We start from the raw sequence: 19,392 nt of genomic DNA on the forward strand, positions 1-19,392 counted from the left end.
TGGCCCCCTGGGGGCTCCTAACAAACTCATCATATCCCTCCCCAGAAAAACACGTGCACGCCTTCTCCCTGGGCTCCCAGAAACGGCCCCTGTGTCAGCTCAAACACATCCTCCCAGCATTCACAGCCTTCTCAAACCATCGCGTGCCATTGTGTCAGGAAGAGCTATTGTGCCCGACACAAGAGGGAAGGACAGCAGAGGCCAGTGGGGAGAGAAACGTGGGGAATGTTGGAGGAAAGCAAGAAAGCATGGGAGGGGAAGTTTTTAAATCTTCCCAACTTTTGTTATCATACCTTTTAAAGGAGGGAGTGAACTGCCAAGACCAAGTTCTAAAAAAAAACCACAAATTTAGATAACAGGAATTACTCTTATTAATAATAAACCATCACCAAAAATCAAGTGTTTATGACAAGCCAAAAGCTCTGTTAAGTGCTCTGCATATATTTGCTGATTTATGCCCCCTGTCGGTCCAAACCCCAGCACCGTCACTGCCACTAACATACACTGAGTCCCAAAGACTCAGTCACTCGCTCAGGACACCGAAGCTACCGAGGGGCAGAGGATCCGTGTGAATTTCAGGAGAGAACAAAAACCACTTGGCCCAAGGTAAAACATTCCAGAGTCATCCCATTATGTTGAAATTCTACAACTTGGTACGGCAGAAAAAAAAAAATCCCTTCTGTTTTTCAAACCCTGTTGAACTTGAACCGCCTTAGAGAAGTGCATTTAATCTTCATCAGTAAGGATGTTCCGACCATCTGAAGCAGAAGTACAACAGGCCACAAAACGAATTTTGCATTTTGTGCGGCTTGAGCCAATCACATCTCCACGACATAGGGCCTGGTTCGCCGCGGTTCCTGAAGGCGATCAACCCACGCACCTCCAGACAGAATCTGCTTGTTTAATAATTAACACTTTAGGGCTTCCCTGGTGGCACAGTGGTTAAGAATTCACCTACCAATGCAGGACACATGGGTTTGAGCCCTGGTCTGAGCCCTGGACCTGGAAGATCCCGCATGCCACGGAGCAACTAAGCCTGTGCGCCACAACTACTGAGCCTGCGCTCTAGAGCCCGTGAGCCACAACTCCTGAGCCCACGTGCCACAACTACTGAAGCCCACGTGCCACAACTACTGAAGCCCGTGCCTCTAGAGTCCGTGCTCCCCAACAAAGAGAAGCCACCGCAATGAGAAGCCCGCGCACCGCAACAAAGAGTAGACCCCGCTCACCGCAACTGAAGAAAGCCCGCGCGCAGCAACGAAGACCCAACGCAGCCAAAAATAAATACATAAAATAAATAAATTTTAAAAATTAACAAGAGCAAAAACTCTTTTCCGAGGCTGCCTTCAGATGTTAGGTCCAGCAGGTCTCTCCCAGGATGAAGCCAAGGGCGGGTGACAACGAAAACAATGAAGGTGACAGGAAGCAAAGGTACAGTCAAAGGATCCAGACACTGGGAGAAGGCCTAGAGAAGAAAAAGACAAAGAAGGAAAAGAACAGCACGAACAGGACTGGCTTCCCTCACAGGACCTTGCAAAACGCCTGCAGAGAACGCCTCATGCACGGGATGACCAGTATTTTGCACTCAATGGATCTTACAACCCAGGAAGAGGAATGTGCTTTCACAGGGATTTGCAACCCAATCTGCGTTCAGTAATAGAGAGAAAGCCAAGATCGCTGAGCGAGCAGCACAGGAGAGGCTCAGCCTGCCATGTCCGTCCCAGCCCTGTCCTCTCGTCTTGCAGGAGAGGAAACCTTGGTACAAAAAAGCAAAGCCCTTCAAGACAGTGTATGAATCCCAAGCAGGGCCAGCTTCATGGGGGTGTGAACTGTGCAGTCACACAGGGCCCCGTGCTCTGAAGGGCCCCAACTTGGTTTAACGTTTTGCTGTCACCATCTTGAAATTCTTAATATTTCACCGTATTTCACAAGGAACCCCCCATTTTAATTTTGCACCGGGCCCACAAATCGCATAGCTGGTCCACTCTCACTTTTAGTTTGATGTTTGAATTTTCAAAAGTTTCACGAGACTTGGATTTTACTTCCACTTTTTTTTTTTTTTTTTTTACAGATAACGTGTTTCACAGGCTATTTACACTCTAGGTAACCTGGCTTGGTTGTCACAGATTCTCAAAAGTTGATATTCAATACATACAGCAAGCGAGTCTTCACCTCACACCTAATCCATGCTCCAACCTGCAAACCAAAATGTGCTTAGTACGACCATCAGAGCCCATGGAAAAGGAAAGATGTCACGTCACTAGTGGGTTTCCTGGAGAAATAATGGGACCCATGCACTTCTAACCTTGAAGGATTGAGAAAATCTGAACCACTCACTAAAACTCAATTCCAGATCCTCAACCTTATCCTATTTCCTTCACAATATACACCTCCCAAACATGTACACACGCAAGTGTATACACACACAGGTATAACACGTGTATCCAGAGAAAAATCTTACAGCTCCAGAGGCCTGTATGTACCCCTGGTCTCATATATGTTACAAACGTCAGAGAGACAGGTTGGTCCTGATGGTGCTGTCTTCAAATGGGGTTTCTTTGCAGAGGAAGAAAATATAAATGCATACACTGGAAGACCAAGCACAGGTACACCTCAAAGACATTTCAGGATCAGTTCCAGACCACCAAAATAAAGCGAGTATCACAATAAAGCAAATCACATAAATTTTTCAGTTTCCCAGTGCATATCAAAGTGATGTCTACACTAGACTGTAGTCTAGTGTGCAACTGCACTCTTGGTGTTGTACATTCTATGAGTTTGGACAAATGTACAATGACATGCATCCACTATCACGGTATCATACAGAGTATTTTCACTACCCTAAAAATCCTCTGAGCTCTGTCTATTCGTCTATCCCTCCCCCCACCCTGCAACCACTGATCTTTGCATTATCTCCACAGCTTTGCCTTTTCCAGAATATCATATAATTTGGATCATACAGTATACAGCCTTTTCAGATTGGTTTATTTCACTTAGTAATATGCATTTAAGGTCCCTCCATGTCTTTTTGCGGCTTAACTGCTCATTTCTTTTTAGTGCTGAATAACATTCCATTGTCTGGATGCACCATAGTTATTATTTATCCATTCACGTACTGAAGGACACCTTGGCTGCTTCCAAGTTTTGGCAATTAAGAGAGTAAGCTTGGTTTTATAAGAAACCACCAAACGGTCTTCTAAAGTGACTTACTATTTTGCATTCCCACCAGCAATGAATGAGAGTTTATTTTTTAAAACACTGTTTCTGAGGTATTCATTCTAAGACTCGCCCCAACCCAATGACTAAGGATCTTTCACACGGCACAATGGAAGTTCAAGGGAAACATTCCATCCTTTTAAGCCTCTACTCAGCCCCCTAACACACGGTCCATGGTCAGGTTCCTTGGGATTTCCCCATTCTGAAGGCGAAGCTGTCCAGTGAGCCAGGCTCTGTGACCACCCATGATCTGAATTACACACAGGTGTTTGAAAAGACAGAGGGATCCAGCATAATTAAAAGCATTAAGCAATCATCTCAGCCCAAGGAGGCAGCTGAAGAAAAAAAGAACAGAGTTTGGGCAGCACTTTGGGAAATAAATTCCACAGCCTTTCACCAAGTTGAAATCTTGGCTTTGGACACACATAAAAATGAGCCTGACCTGATCTGAGCTCCCAGTGGACATCTGCCAGATCACAAAAGTTGACCCAATTGGCCTGCTTTCCCAACGAAAAGGCCACCGCTGGAATGGCAGATGGTATGGCTGGTAAGACCCAACCAAGGATGGACAGGACTGTGGAAAGGAAAATGGCAGAACACAGCTGGCCAAGCCAGGATGGGGGTCTCTGCTATTAAGAGAGCCGCTTTTACACCGCGTTTTCAAAAAATAACATCACAGCGGCCTTTGATCTGATTTTCTTCTTTTATAGACTTCCATCACCCTTTCTTTACGTCCTATAAAACATAGCTAATTACTCTTTTATTTTCTCTCTTATCACTTGGTACTGCTGTACAGTAGTAAAAGGACTGCTGACTCTACCCAGGGAAGCATGTCTTTTAGGGAGAAGTGCATTAGAAACCCCTTTGCAACAAAGGAGGCGGCACCAGTGTTTTCCCCCAAGGTTTCAGGAACCTGGAAAAAGATGTTAAGTTACAAGGATGACTTCTCCTTAAATAAACCGTTGCCAAGTATAACTTTATTTGTTATGAGAAACTCAAAAAAATTTTTAAATTAAAGCCATTGTTTAATGGGCAACACTGACTCTAATGGGCCCTGTTTAACACACACCCGCCTTTTAAAAAGAGCGTTGTCCAAACATTTCCCCTTTGTTATATTTTTCTCCATTCTTGAGGGAAACACTATCTACCTTTACACTCATTTTGTTTAACATCCCCAGTCATTTATGCTATTTACTGAGTACCTGATATTCCTAATAAAATGTCAGTACAAATATCCAAGTTGCCTAGGAGGAGAAAAAAAAAGTTTTCCCACCCTTCCCTGGCTGGTGAAGGTAAACATTTCTATGGCCCGAGTCAGTCAGCCACGCTGACACAAATGCCTTTCATCTTTCCTCTGAAATTACAAAAGATGATCGTTTTACTCAGCCATAAGCCTAACTAAATCGATACTCTGTACACATCAGAATTAAATATGTTCTCTCTGCTCAAAATGAACAGTGTATTATTTATCACTAAATTTAATGACAAAAAAAACCCTGATAACTCTCTCCGATTATACCACTGATTTCATATAGTTCCGCATCATCGATTCTTTTGGTCATTAGCATAATCACAGAGCACCAGCTCCGGCTTAGGCAGCAAGTTTGATAACAGAGCTGAAAGGAGACACACACTATTTTAAAAACATGTTCCGATTTTCATCTAAGTATATCTTTATTTATGTGGCTTTCTTACCATAAAGATGCCAGTCCTTGAAAATATGCAGAAATCACTTTCTACTCTGAAGAACAAGGTGCTTATATCATAACAAGAATACAGAAGTATAAAGTGCCTGTTAATTAAACATCGCTTTTTAACTTGCTACCCTGCATACGTAACTGTGAAGTTCTAAACCAAGTCTTTAAAATTAGAATGAGAAAATGGCTAGGATCCTTCAAATGAATGCCTCGTCTGTTTGTTGTTGTTTTTTTTTTTCTCCTTCAATGTACGAGATCAGCCACTTGATTTATTATTTTTTTGAAATCAAATTCCCTGGTAAACGTTTGACTTTAAAGTTTTTCCCTCCCCCCCCCAAAACAAAACAAACAAACAAAAAAACACTGGTAAATGAGCATATTATGAAGACGTGGCCAGGACTGACAGTTTCACATCCATCCTACATTTTCAATGTACAGGACTGCAGAACGCTGCTGGGTTTTAAATTCAAGCGTGAAGAGCTTGTCTTGAATTAATATTCAGCACTTTAAAAGGTTCACATGGAAAAATGAATAAACTACAGCCACATGTATTCATATGAATGAATTTCACTAATGGTACTGAACAAAAAATATCAAGTTACTAAAGAACACAAATAGGGGGATACCATCAAAACACATTCTGAACACGCAAAAGAAAACCCTGTGTTTGGGTGAATACAATCATATGTATTAAAAGTATAATGAAAGCCATGGGGTGGAAAACAGCCAGCTAAGAGCAGAGGTCACCTCCAGGGTAGAAGGATTGGGCTAAGATATGCCAGGAGCCTCTTCAACCTGGATCAGAAATACTTTCTTTCTGAAGCTAAGCAGCAGGTACATGGGGGCCCACTGAATTATTCTCTGAATTACACTTTTTTGGTGTCTTACACATTTCATAACAAAAATCGAAAGCTGTAAGCGCATAGTTTTAAGAGAAATTGCTTTGTAAATATCTGCCAGGTTTCTTTCCTCAAAAGTCTCTCTCAACTCACAGATCAAAGTGCTTGAGGCCAAGGCATCGCATTTTATTCAACAATTGGGGCACTTGTTACAATACTAAAACCCCCATATAAAATCCATTTGCACCATTTTCCAAAGTCTCACAACTACCTTGAAGAAGTTTCCCACCTCCGTACTCTGCCAGGGGAAAGTCCTCTCTGACACAGAGATGATTTCCGTAGCTAGTAAAAGCCACTGTCCTGCTTCCTAATTGAAATAAACAAAAACAAACACAGAAACGACATCTCTCTTCAAGTATCTTTTAAATTTTGAGTTGATGCAAATACATGCACAGGAAAAATAAGCTAGAATCACATCTTATGTGTGATCTGGGGACAAAGGGGTCTAAGGTGAATGTTTTGCCAGATGGGGAGTTGATTCCTCCCCTGCACACACACACCCTATCCACGACGCCATCCCCATCCCAAAATATTTAAACCTTGTGCTGCTGTTGCCTTAAGGACAGTAAGACAAAAGGGAGAAGCACCCCCAGTCAGCGGTGAGGATGACTTGCTCCTACAAGTATAAGAATTTGTTGTAAGCTTACCCAAGTTAGGACGGCGCGTTTACTGTCAACAGGCCATCATACTGCAACAAAAGCCATTATTTAGAAAATAAGATGAACACATTTAAGTGACTGAACCCTTCCCTAAGCCCAGAGAAGGCATGCAAAACAGCGGGTCTGCAACAACACGCCTGACGAAGCCCCTAAGAGAAAACCCGAGATTGAACCATTTGCCACTGTAATAGACTATCTTCTCCAAAATTACTGACAGTTGGATGTGGACAGCAATATTCTCTAAAGAGGTCCCACCCAACCCCCCCCTTCTCAAGGTTCAACTAACTTTCTTCCAAATAATTAAATGCGGCAAACTTTCTATTAGAAAATTTCTGTAAGACATCACTAGAAAGGGTCTGTCATTGATTCCCTAATGATAAATCAGTTAATTACTTAATCTTTCTTAATGAAACGATTAACATCTTTTCAACAAACAAGGCAGAGGGATTTAGCGTCACGCTTAGATTTCATCCACTGCTGACAGCTGTAGTAAGACCATGCAGCCTCGACGATGCACTTTCTATTTTTTCAACCAGTCCCGTTTTTCATCTTTTATAGAAACCCTCCATGCAAAGTTAGAGACACTCTAGTTTTAAAACTTGGCCCATCAGAGATTGTTTTTTAAGCCCTTCAGGGTCTGAACAGAAATAAAAGAACTTTGTATTACAGGGATATTCCAAATGCCACCCAAACCTAGAGCCCAAGCAACTGTGAAGTTCGAAACATAGAAACAATTGCCAACTTTTTGGTATCTATTAAAATGAAGCCACACCCAAAGTCAAGTGGCAATTTTTTATTTTTTACTTTAGGTGAGGGCATTTTGGACCAACACTTTATTGCTGGGTAACTTCAAAAGGCACATTACTAATACAGATGAAAAACGTCTATACAACTTTTATTTAAATAACTCTTTTGATCCTAGTGGAGAGATCTTCAGCTGAAGCCCTGAATAGTTAAACAAGCCTCCTTAGCATTTTATCTTCCTTTATTCTCATAATCTTGGAGGATGCATTCGTCTTAGGATTCTGCTTGCTTTATTTGTGTGGCATCCTTGGTGAGGCTACTTCCATCAATATTCCTGCAGGCCCCATCACATACAATGAGAGAGAATTTCCCAAGATGCCTAGGGAAATCAACGTACTTATGCCAGCAGGGTTAATCTAATGGGTAAACAGTTCAGATTTTTAAATTAAGATGAAATACTTGGAGAAAAAAAAATTCCAGCAAGCCATCTGACACTCATTGGTAGCTACAACATGACAACGCCCATTGGAAACATGGAGGCAAGCGAGGCATAATTTGAAAAGAAATGTCTGGTACTTGGTGAGAACGACCGATGTGCCACGTTGTTTCTACCACTCAGCTGAACTGTGAGGCTCTTGTTCTGCCTCTATTTCTCTAAGTATCTAATGTTTCTTTTGGTGCTTGACTCTGGAAAGGGAACCCATATTCCTTTCTTAGGTTTCATGAAGTCCAAACAGTAAAGTTAAACCCTTAAGAAGAGCTGTAAGATTCCTCCAATGCTGATCTTTGAGGAGTCCAGTTCTCCCACTTCGGTGGGCATCAGAATCACACGGGGAGCTATTCAGAAATGCAAAGGCTGCCCCCCCCCACCCCCGATATGGCACATCCAGGCACAATGCGACTACGTCTGTGTTTGGAATGACAGCTCTGCTGCGATTCCAATCCTCGTGCATACTTAAAAACCACCAGCTTTGATTCTTAATAGGAATCCAAACACATTAAAAAGAACACAGGGCTCAAGATAAAACAAAAAATTAGTCGGTAAAATCCAAGTGAAGATAAAGATTTCAGTTCCACAATCTTTAGGAGCAGAAATCACTTGGTCCATGGGTCTCTGTTTAGTGTGCATCAGAATTACCCCAGGGGAGATTTGTGAACAATGCACATTCGCACGTCAGTCTGCAGAAGTTCTGATCGAAGGATCTGTGTTTTAATAAATCCCCCCTAACATGTACACACGCACAAACACACAATGACCTGGAAGCAGGTGAGCATGGGAACTCGCTTTGAAACGTGCTGAACTCGGACCACCAACAACCCTCTTCCACTTCGCATAGGAGCATCCGCCTCCACCTCTGTGCTCACCTGTCCCCGGGAGAGGAAGCCTCCAGCTCCTCTGATGGGGCATCACCAATTCAGGGGAGAGGCTCTGGGACAGGAGAAACTCATGCCAAACTCACATCACTCCCTCCCGCCAGGAGCTGCAATCACTGTCCTGAGAGCACCAAGAACGTCTTTAAAAGTCTGAGTAACTACACAGCCCCGGTGCCCTTAGATCTTTAAGCTCGAAGAATATACCTTAAACACTCCCCCTAATTCGAAGACAAGGAACCAGAAGCGAGAAAAGTCACATTATGATTCAATTGCAGAGCCAGGAGGGAGAAAAGGAAACCTCGGAAATTCTGCTTTTGAGTTGATGCTAGAACTGTTATTCAGTGTCCTAGCCAATAAAGCTGATCACAGAATTAGCTAAAACCAGAGAATCTGGCAAACTGTGAACGTCCACGTGAATTACTACTAATAAGTAAGTCTGTATCCAAAAATAAAATTCAGGAAAACATCTTTGTCCCATCCTATCTTCTATTTAATACAAACAGGGACCCAATAATGCCAGGTTCAGGTCCATTTTTCTCCCCTGAGCAAATTGTCCTCCAACATGCTAGCCCCAGATATTTTCAAACTGCTGAAACAAAACAGAATGACACGAGCTTTCTAATCAGTGATTCCTCCATTTCAGCTTTGTGTCTGAATTAGCAGCAGTTAGAGGAAATAAACTCATCTGAGAGGGGTCCTGAGTAGAGAGAACTAAATAGTAAACAGAACACTTGAACACAATTTTGTATGTGTTCATGCTCCCTTATTTAAAAAAAAAAAACAAAAAACCTATTTTATTGAAAATGTGATTTGGAAAGAAAGTGCAATTAGCTTTGCACAGGCCCTGCCGAGATGTTCCTGAACACACCAGACATATGTAAATATTTCGTGATATCAGTTCCAATTGAGTAGACCTGTCAAGACATTTACAGGGCTTGACAGTACTTCTGTCTTTAATTAAATTTTTGTCCAGATATTCTAATGTAATTTAAATAGATTATTAGTTGTCAGGATCTAATATAAATTTTGTTTACGATTTAGTTACTTTAAGTACTCAGATTGAAGAAACTAATTTAACCCCACACGTGAGCAGCTTCAAGCGTCAAGACCACTAAAAAGCTTCCACTGCCCTTTGCACTCTCCCAATAGTCTTAAATTACTACAACTTAATGGCAAATATCGAGGCACAAAATGGAGCCCCCTCCCCCACTTCTTTAAAAGCAAATAGCATGAGGAGGGTCATACGGAAAAACCCATCTATATGCATGTTCAAGTTCCAGATTCTTTCTTTCAGGCAGCCAGTTCTCCCAGTGGCTGGCTAGGTAGGAAATGTTTTTCTCACTTTCGATCCCATAAAATCACTACCAAACACCTGTTGTGCACAAGGCAGGGCATGTATTAAAAACTGGTGTCGGGGGATTTCAAAAAGAAACACAAGTCCTGCAGAGACATCCTCAAGCTAATTCGGTCAAGAGATTTTCATGACTGGGTAAAACAGTACAAGGAAAAGGATGCAGCTTCTGGCACAACCTGCTCGTGAATGGGAGCTGACTTCTAAATAAGGCCCGAAAAATGCCTTAGCCCCAACTGACTGTAATTAATAAAAGTAATTTATTAAAGAAACAAAGAACACTGTCAAATTGTCTTCCCCGACTGCCATGCGCTTTACCCCACTGTACTTCCTCTTTCCAGAATACCAGCCTTGGCAGCCATTATTGCAAGAACATTATCTATGGGATGCAAAACCAAAGCACTTCTTGAAATCAAACGTTCCTCACAACATTTATTTTTAGGTTGGCAGCACAAGCCAAATCTGCTTAATTTCCATTAACCACATCGTCACATGCACATCCAAATAAACTATGTGGGTCCCAGGGGGAAAAAAAAACAAGTGTCATGCATAAGATACCCCATATTTGGCCAGGTTTCCCTGTTTCAGGAATTTGTCTCATCTCATGGCCCGCTGACGTTCTAGCTTTCGGAACCTCTAACCTTAATTCAGCCAAGCACCAAGGAAGAGAAAGATTTTTAAAAATCAGTTTAAGATGGTTTCTTGGATGGCACACGTATGGCAAAGTGACTACAGACCAGTGTAACAAGGCACAGGAAAGATCGTTTAGAAATCACACCAGCCCAACTTACTTGGCTTGCTGGCTTAATTTACAAACTCAGTGTTTGATCACCTGGTGGGATGACTACCATCAACTAAAGAAAAAAAAAAAAATCCCCTACAAATAGTAAAAGTCCATGTTGGCTGGTGTATAAAGTTCACCTGTCTATTCAGCAGATGACTCTCTTAAGGTTATTTTCTTTAGAAGACAAACCCCTACTTGCTGGAGACCTTTATATACTCTAGGTCCAGAAAACATACTTAAAAAAAAAGAACAATACTGCTGGCTTAGCAAAAATGACATTTACTATGACGGAATTCTATAAAAGGAGTATGACACCTAACAGGATAAGAAAGGAAAAGAAAAAGCCCTAAGCAGAAAAATTTCTTTGAGAAACAAAAATACCACCTGTGCAAATCTAGCTATGCTCTGGAAACCCCTTTTCAGCCATAGAGAACCAGCTCCTGCTCGGTGCCTTGAAGTTGCAATTAAATTGTAGTAATTTAAGATTATCGGGAGAGCAAAGGGCAGTAGGAGCTCTTTGGAGGGCTCGCCTCCCCACTTAATGCTCTTCAGTCAGGGGTTAAATGAGTTTCTTTAATGTAAGTACCTTAAAGTAACTGAATCATAAACAAAATTTATACTATTTTCTGACAGCCTGCAATCTATTTAAATTTTATTAACGGGTACCTCAGATTATTTTTAAAAGACAGAATCCTTGCAATGCCCTGTAAATATTCTTGGCGTCCCCACCGAAAAGTAATCGGTACTTTAGAACACCTAAATTGAACACACACACGTTTGCGGGATGCAGACTCTTTACAAGATAACATTTCGAAAGTGAGTTTGCATCTTAACTAAAACCTGAAAACCAAATCAACAGCATAATAAGACAGGCTGCAAAGAGGAAGCTGGGTTCAAAATAAGTTGTCACATCGGCTCTATTCTCCCTTCTCTTCCTTTATGTTGGCACTGGACGTGCGGGGTATAAATATATTTGTTGCGGAAATATCACAATTCTTCTGTTAATTTAAACAACTGCTGAGAACAGACATATATCCTTCGGTAGAGCCTCCGAATGCAAAGGCCGGGGCTAGAGTCTTAAGAGAAGCAAGGAAGCAAGGAAAAAACTTAGTAACAGAAAACCATGCCCAGGCTCAACATTAACCCAGTTAACTTTTGTTATTGTTGGTACAAATGATTTAACTAGAAAGTATTTACAGCTTTTTAAAAAACATTACATATTGCAGAAAATTGCCTAATAGCATCCATGTGTATGTTTAACTCACATTGTTTAATGATACAATAAAAGGTATATCCAATAAAAGCTACAGACTTTGAAACATGTTGGGCACTCTGGTTATGAAACTGACTTAAAAAAACACAAAGTGCTTACTATGTGATTGACATTTGTTCGTTACAAATGCAATCCTTCAATGACAATTATTTTTATTCTTCTCTGTGTGTTCAGTTGTCCTTTTTCCTACTTTGTTCTACTTAATTTGAAATGACATTTAATTTGGGGATAGTTTATAGCTTAAAAAAAAGTGTTACAGTTTATACTCCAGCATTTAAATATAAACACAACATCTTTCACAGGTCTCCAGCAATACAACCCCCTTAATTTGAGGCAGTTAATTTGAAAAGTTGATGTTTCTTTCATTATACTTTGATAAACCTGTGAAAACAAAATGCTAAAGTAATTACTGTTACTACTCCCTTTAAAAATGTAAAGCAGTTAAATTTTCCTAGACAACAAGCAAGGACAAGTTACAGAGAACTTGAATAAAAGTAGCAACGTGGTCATGCTGAATGTCAATCTAAAAAAAGAGGTTATGTCTAATCTGGAGAATGCTCCCTCTCGCCTTTTTAAATTCCAAGAGTGGGCTGACACAAAACTTCATCACCAGGGATTTTTTTTTTTTTTTGATTTTTTTTTTTTTTTTTGAGCTTCACATCAGATTTAAACCCTCACATACAAAACCTTGGCTTCCCTGACAAGGCAGATCTTCTAAACTTGATGTGAGAAAACGTTATCTAACTCTAGTGTAGGAGTCTAATGTTGGTAAAAAAGAATTCCACTGCACAGTTCTGGGTAGCAAGACAACCTCTAGAAGACTTACTATCCTTTTAATGCCCTTTTGGGTACATTCTCTTCATAAATAAGAATGCATTATAAAAATAACCCGTTTAGCTACTCAGCATCTATAAGGAACTCAAATGCTGCCTGTAGAGGGGCTGAATATTTCCTTCCAAGCAAGCCTCTGCTTGCACAACAAAGATCAGCATTTGCAATGGTCCATTTCTGCATTAGTGAATATATAGCTTTGCTGCTTGATCGAATCGTCCAGGGTTCTCCGTGTAGAGCTCCTGACAACAACCCAGCAGCAGTTCTGTTTGATCTCTCCTGCTTCCTTAATTTGGGTTGTCAAGGTTCAGCAGTTGGAGGCTGTTTACTTTACTTTTCCAAAAAAAAAAAAAAACTGATTTTTTTTTCTCCCTCTCATACAATGACTAATCCAAAGACTAAGGGGGGGTGAAGTGGGGTGCAGCCAGTGACAAGATGTTAAGCCTTTTTTCCCCCTTTGCAGTGAGATTTTAGCGAACACCTTTTGAATGGTAACTAGTTGAGTTCCTTTTAATATTTTTAATACTCTTTAATTATGAGACCTTTCAAGCAGGGAAGTCAGAGATGGAAAAGACTCATTCCTGATCTCTGAAACTGTGAGCCCAATTTTCTTTTCCTGGCCTTTAAGAGATGGGCATTTTCACTTTGAGAATCAAAACTCTAGTGGAATTCTCAAAAAGATTCAATACATTTCTCTCTGGAACCAAAAATCATAGGAACTCCTGTGTCTCAATTATACAGGATAACCCTTGGTAAGAAACACCTGAACTCTTACCATTTCTCTTCAAATTCTAGTTAAGACATCTCCCCCTAAATTGATTCTCAGTGTGGAAAAAACGAGGGGAAGGGAGATGAAAGGTAAAAATTTGGAAATATTCTTCAATGTATTTCCAGCAGGAGAAAAATCTCTTAACTATTCCTCAGGTTTTCTCAACTCAGCTATTGTGCCAGCCCTAAATCCTGAAGCCTACGGACAACCAAAGGTAAAGTGTAGACGGTTTCAATGTGTAGACTCCTTTCAGGGGGAATACAGAATGGCCCTCCAACCTTCCTGTCTAAAGAGCAGAAACAAAAAGGGAAACCCGAACTTGGAAAATACCTGTGACCGGACATGAGAGCAACACCAGCCCCTCATAAATGGGCTGGAAAAGCTCAAATGCAACCAAATTAAATGTTTACATTAATTCCATTATTCTGCCCATGCCTCACAGATGAGGGCTGGGGGGGAGGGGGGCGGGGCTCAGAGGAAGAAAATAAGTTTCATTTCGGGTTTTCTGGTCTAGCAAAAGGAAAAGGAATTAAGACGAACGTGTAGGATGAGCCCAGACTAAATCAATACACTTTGTAATCAGCCCGGCAAGGGTATTTGGACACAATGACTTGGAAATAATTAACAGTTAAAAGGGGGGGGGGGGTGAGAAGGGGAGCGAGGGATGTCATCATATTTTATCAGAGCACTTTACACTCCATGCTAAACTTTGATCTCCAGATTTTCGGATTTCGGAAAGAAAAGAGGAAAAAAGGAGAAAGTCCAGTATTTCAAAGCACCTACCGGCTTGAGGATGGGCACATTTCGTGGCTCCGGCGCCAGATCGCTGCGCTCGCGCCGCCCATGCTGGGGCTTTGGGCGCAGAGAGCCCCCGGGTACAGCCCGAAGCTCTAGGGTATCCCCGGCCCTCCCGCCCCCGCCCGCGGCCGCCTCGACTTACCCGCGGAGTCCGGGGAGGGAGTGGGAGTGCCGCCTTCACGCCCGCGGAGGAGGCGCCGGCAGCACCATGGTCCCCGGCGCCGCAGCCGCTGCCCCTTGCCCGCTTGCTCGCCGCGCGCTATCTTCTTCTTGCAAACTTTCGGGTTCTGCGGTCGACAAGAAACCGGGGCGACCCTCAGCAAATCTTCCCGGTGCAGGTTGGGGGGAACTGAGTAGGGCGGGATAAATGAGTAGCCTGGGGGGCCAAGACCGAGAGGGCGGCGGGCTCGAAGGACCCGCGAGCGCGCGTGGAGGGAAGAGAGGATGTGGCCCAGGGATTCCCTGCAAGGATCCCGAGACCGGGAAATCGGCCCGAGCCGAAGTCTCAGCACCTTCCCCGGGATCTTACAAAGTTGCAACAACAAAAAAGGAGGGGGGAGGAAAGGGGGAGGGGGTGGAATAGGGATACGATCGCAGGCGCAAGGTTTGGAGTTACAACTGTTTATTTAGTCCTTATTCTCACAGGGGGCGGGAGCTGCGCCGCAATCGGGGGTGGGGGGGGCGGGTTGCAGGCAGCGATTTCGAAGCAAACACTTGGGAGGGGGGGCCTGAGACTTTGTTTCTGGGCGCGAAGCTCCCCGGCGCCCGCGTGTGTCACCGCCAGTCTCCGGGGACCGAGGCGGAGCTCACAACAGGTGGGGAGGGGGACTAGCCGAGGGCCAAAAAGAAGAAGGAATCAAAGTTTCCGAGCGCGGCCGTATCTGGGGAGGAGGGGGGCGGGAGGCGGAGGCGAGGGGAGGCGGAGGCAGCGAATGACCGCGACCCCGCGGCAACTGGCAAACTCCTCCGGCTCCCGGCGCCGCCACCGCGGTCCCCACCCGAAGCGCACACCCGCCCGGCTCGCCGGCTGGCTCAGCTGAATCCTCTCTGCGGGGCAGGAATGGAGCGCGGGGAGCCCGGGAGGAAGGCGGCGCACAGCAGAGGAACGGAGAGCCATCGGCCGCCGGGACAGGGCCGAAGGGTCTCGGCGACTCGCGCACGTCTCAAGACAGATCGGGACTTGGGAAAGCCCCCGTTCCCCAGGCTTAAAAGGGACGTACACCCAGAAAGTGCGTGTGGTGCAGCGGAGAGGAATCCGGGCGCCGCGACTCCCCGCAGCGCACCCTGCTCCCACTCCCAACCGCCGAGCTGGCCACGGCGGCCTCGGATCCCTCGCGGGGAGGCTGGGTTCGCCGGGCCGAGCGCGCGAGGGGGTACGTGTCTAGCTGGAGGTGCGCGGGTGTGTGTGTGTTTTCTGGGCTCCGGGGTGCGGCAGAGGAGTGCCCCCGCCGCCGAGTCCGGGGCACGGCGTGCGTGGCACCGGAGACGTCCCCAGCCGCGGGGCCTAGGGCGCAGACGTTCCCAGTCATTCCGCTGAGGCCCGCGGAGCAGCCCGGGGCACCGAGGGGGCAAACACTCGTGGAGAGCGAAGGGGAAAAGTTTGCTCCAAGTCCAAACTTCGGGCTCCAGAGGCACCCAGCGCGCGCCCCCTCCCGCCGCGGACCCGACCCCGGGCCCCGCGCCCCGCGCCCGCCCGGCTCCTGGGCAGGCACCCCGACGCCGGACACCGAAAGTTGCGCCAGGCGGCCTGGGATTCTCGATTCCTCTCCCCGCTGCAACCGTGGAGAGCTCAGAGCGACGCGTGAAGGGGCCGAGGTGAAGGAGAGATCGCCTCCTCGCCGCTGCCGCCGCAGCACCCCCCCCCCCCGCCATTTGACTTATGGAAATGCACCCAAGAGTGCGGGCGCCGCCGGAGTCGCCTCTACCGCCCCCCGCGCCAGCTCGCAGCCCCCAGCCACCCGGGAGCCCGGGCCCCGACCCGGGGGAGAGAGAGGCTGCCTCTGGGGAGGGCTGGGGGAGATGCACGTGGAGCCGGGAGATGGGAAGAAGTTTTTTTTTTTCCTTTTTTCTTTCTTTCTTTTTCTTTTTTTTTTTTTTTTTTTTTTTGTTGTTGTTGTTGTTGTTTAAAGTGGTCGGAAACAAGGCAGGAGGCGGCTTGGGAAAAAGTGGAGCAGAAATGGAAAAATACAAACTCACCCGCTGCAAATGGTCTCTCGGTGCAAACTAAGGTGTTTTCGGGCCTTTCCCCGCGCGCGCCCACTCCCGCCCGCGCGCGCACCCCCGCGCACACACTCACTCGCGCACACACGCGCGCACACACACGCACTCCCGGGCGAGGGCCGGGCCGCCGCGAGTACAGCATGCAACCGCCACACAATAAATAACAATAGATTCCTCCGCTCCGGACTAGCTTTCCGGAGCCCAGCCAGCGCCAGCGGCGGCGGCGGCGGCAGAGGCGCGGGCGACGTCGGGCCGGGGGCGCTCTCCCGCCCGCCCCCTGGGCTGCGGCCGGGGCCCCTTCTCCATCTTACGCACCCCCAAGCCACCCCCGGAGCGCGAGCCGGCTCGCCCCCCTTCCCCGAGCCACTCGGGCGCTGGCACCCACCCCCCCTCCCCCGGCCTCCCGGAACAAATAAATAAATAAGGCGCGCGAGAGGCCAACACGTCGCGGAGGGAGATGTTGTTATTTTTTGCTGTTGTGCGTCCCTGACGTCACATCCACCTGCTGGGTAAACAACAAGGCTCGCAGCAAAAAAAAAAAAAAGAAAAGAAAAGAAAAAAAATCGCAGTTGCCAAGGGGGTGGGGCGGGGACTGGGGGCAAGGGGAACAGGGGGGTGGGAGTGAGGGGTGTCCAGGCTAGATGGGGACGAGGAGAGGGAGGCAGAGCCCCGCAGACCAGAGAGAGGAAGGCAACGCCAGAGCAGTCCCTGGCAAAAGAGGGATCAGGCAAGAAAGACCTGGAAAATGAGGGGCATGGGGGAGGGGGATTCCTCAGAAGATGGGGAAAGGGGCGCCCATTCAGACACCGGAAAAAAACGAGAGGGAGAGTGTTAACAACTAGGGACAAAGATGGGAATGCGATGGCTATTTGCTTGGTTTCTGAGCTAAAAATACAGAAGGAAGGGGAGAGGAAAGACAAGCATGTGAGTTTCCTCCAGTTAAAAGTGAAAGTGTTTTGCCATCAGTGACAGTTGAAGGAGGGGGAGGTGGGGTGGTGTTTTCAACCCCCTTTCTCCTTCTCTCCCGTCCTCCCTCGGTCTCTCCTCTTTCTTTCTGCACTTTGTCCAATGAAAGAAGGCGAGTTCGGGAGGTGAAAGTTCAACAGAAGGACAAACCCCTGTTTGCAAGAAATAGAAACCCGCCAGTGAGGGGTTTTTTTCCCCCCCTGTATTTCTGAATCAGGAGAGTGTAATGTGGGACGCTTCCCCCCCCAACTTCCTTGTCAGAGTCACTGCAGGAATGTGTAGTTAGATCCACTTTAGGCGAAAGTGGCTGCGTCGGGAGCTGTGTTCTTGCCATGGTTTCTCTTAGGAAAACGCCCAGGGGGCTAGCATGTCAATCAGTTGTTTAACACAAATTACCTGCTCTCCCAGAGATCAGTCACATGCAAAAAGCTTTGTCCAATTCTTTGAAAAGGTGACTTTTTTTTTTTCTTTTTGCTGCTTTGAAGTTCGGTGGAATTTAGAAATTTGAAGGAGTGAATTAGGAGCCTGAATGAAATGTTTTGGAATATACATATACATGTATAAAACAAGAGACACAAGCATTTCTTTCGCTATTATCAACACAAATAGAGGAGGAAGAAGCCTTTCTGTTTCCAAGGTGTGACTTGGAAAGATATAGGGCTCTAGGGCTTGTTGTTGTTAACAGAAATAATTTTTTTTCAGACCTATCACCCCAACCTCCCAGCATTTCCAGTTACCGGCTAGGTGGTGTACCAGGGCAACTCTTTATGAGAATATATTGAAAGCCACTCCTGTGGATTCCTACAGAGTACTTGGGGAGAGGGAGACAACGGAAGGGGGTGGCGATGGAAGGGGGACACTAGTACTGTCCCCTTGGTCTTGAGACAAGTGCAGTTGTAGATAATCAATATCCTGAAAAAGTTATTATAAATTCTTTTGGATAATGTCATTATATAAATATTTTTAAACATTCATTTACAGAAGAATTCTAAATCTCAATTTCAATAATAGCATAAGATCACCACTTTAAAATTCTGTTTTGCAAGTAAAAAAAAAAATTCACTCATGCTACTGAATAAAGCCAGAGACAGGGAGACTGCGCTAAGGTAATTATAACATAGTAGAATTCATGTAAATGCACACTGTGTAAGATTCCAGGCTATCCAGGCAAAACCATCCAACAGATCTTTTAGACTAGAATCCACATATAGAAAATGCGTTTTACTTCCTGTAGCACTTCCTAGCTTCCTAGAGGCTAGGGTTGTGTTGTCTTTGATTCAACACGTTAATTAAGACATGACACACCTACTATGTTCCAGACCATACAATAGGCACTGAGGGATGCAGAAATAAAATTCCTGCCCTTGAGAAGCTCACGGTCTACAGCTGTCATTAATAACATCTAATATTTATTGAATGCTTACCATGAACTAGACAATGATGTAGAAGCTTTATGGCAACTCAGTTAATACTCCCAACGACCCTTTAACATCGCTGGCAATTCCATATGCTGAATTCACATGGAATTAAATGGAAATCTACAAAGTAGCCAGTCTATGGGGTGCCGGGGTGGGGGGGGGGTTGTTGTTTTTCATTTCTACAATGTTTTAAGCCAGATATAACATGTTATGGTATATGTCGGGTTGCAGAATTATAACTCAGGGGAATAGCAATTTATTTCAACGTGACAAATTTATGCATCGTCTGTAAAGAACAATTCATGCTTTGATCTGGCTTTTCAGATCGAACAGTGAGTTTTAAAAAAATTATTAGTATTGCCATACTAAAAAGATCTTTAGATTGCCACTGAT

General features: G+C 45.0%; 1 protein-coding gene across 6 annotated transcripts in view; it reads right to left on the reverse strand.

The window, feature by feature from the left end:
• FOXP1 (forkhead box P1) overlaps positions 1–16,774 on the reverse strand; it is a 590,013-nt gene extending 573,239 nt beyond the window's left edge. For all 6 annotated transcript variants that reach the window (XM_061197147.1, XM_061197146.1, XM_061197151.1 and 3 more), the window contains exons 1-2: positions 16,592–16,774; positions 14,538–14,682 (exon numbers count right to left, since the gene is read on the reverse strand). The gene's annotated coding sequence lies outside the window, so the exon portion shown is untranslated. The remainder of the gene's footprint in view (positions 1–14,537; positions 14,683–16,591) is intronic.
• Between the last annotated feature and the right edge of the window lie 2,618 nt (positions 16,775–19,392).

This window comes from Eubalaena glacialis, chromosome 7 (genome assembly GCF_028564815.1).
Source record: "Eubalaena glacialis isolate mEubGla1 chromosome 7, mEubGla1.1.hap2.+ XY, whole genome shotgun sequence".
Lineage (NCBI taxonomy): Eukaryota > Metazoa > Chordata > Mammalia > Artiodactyla > Balaenidae > Eubalaena > Eubalaena glacialis.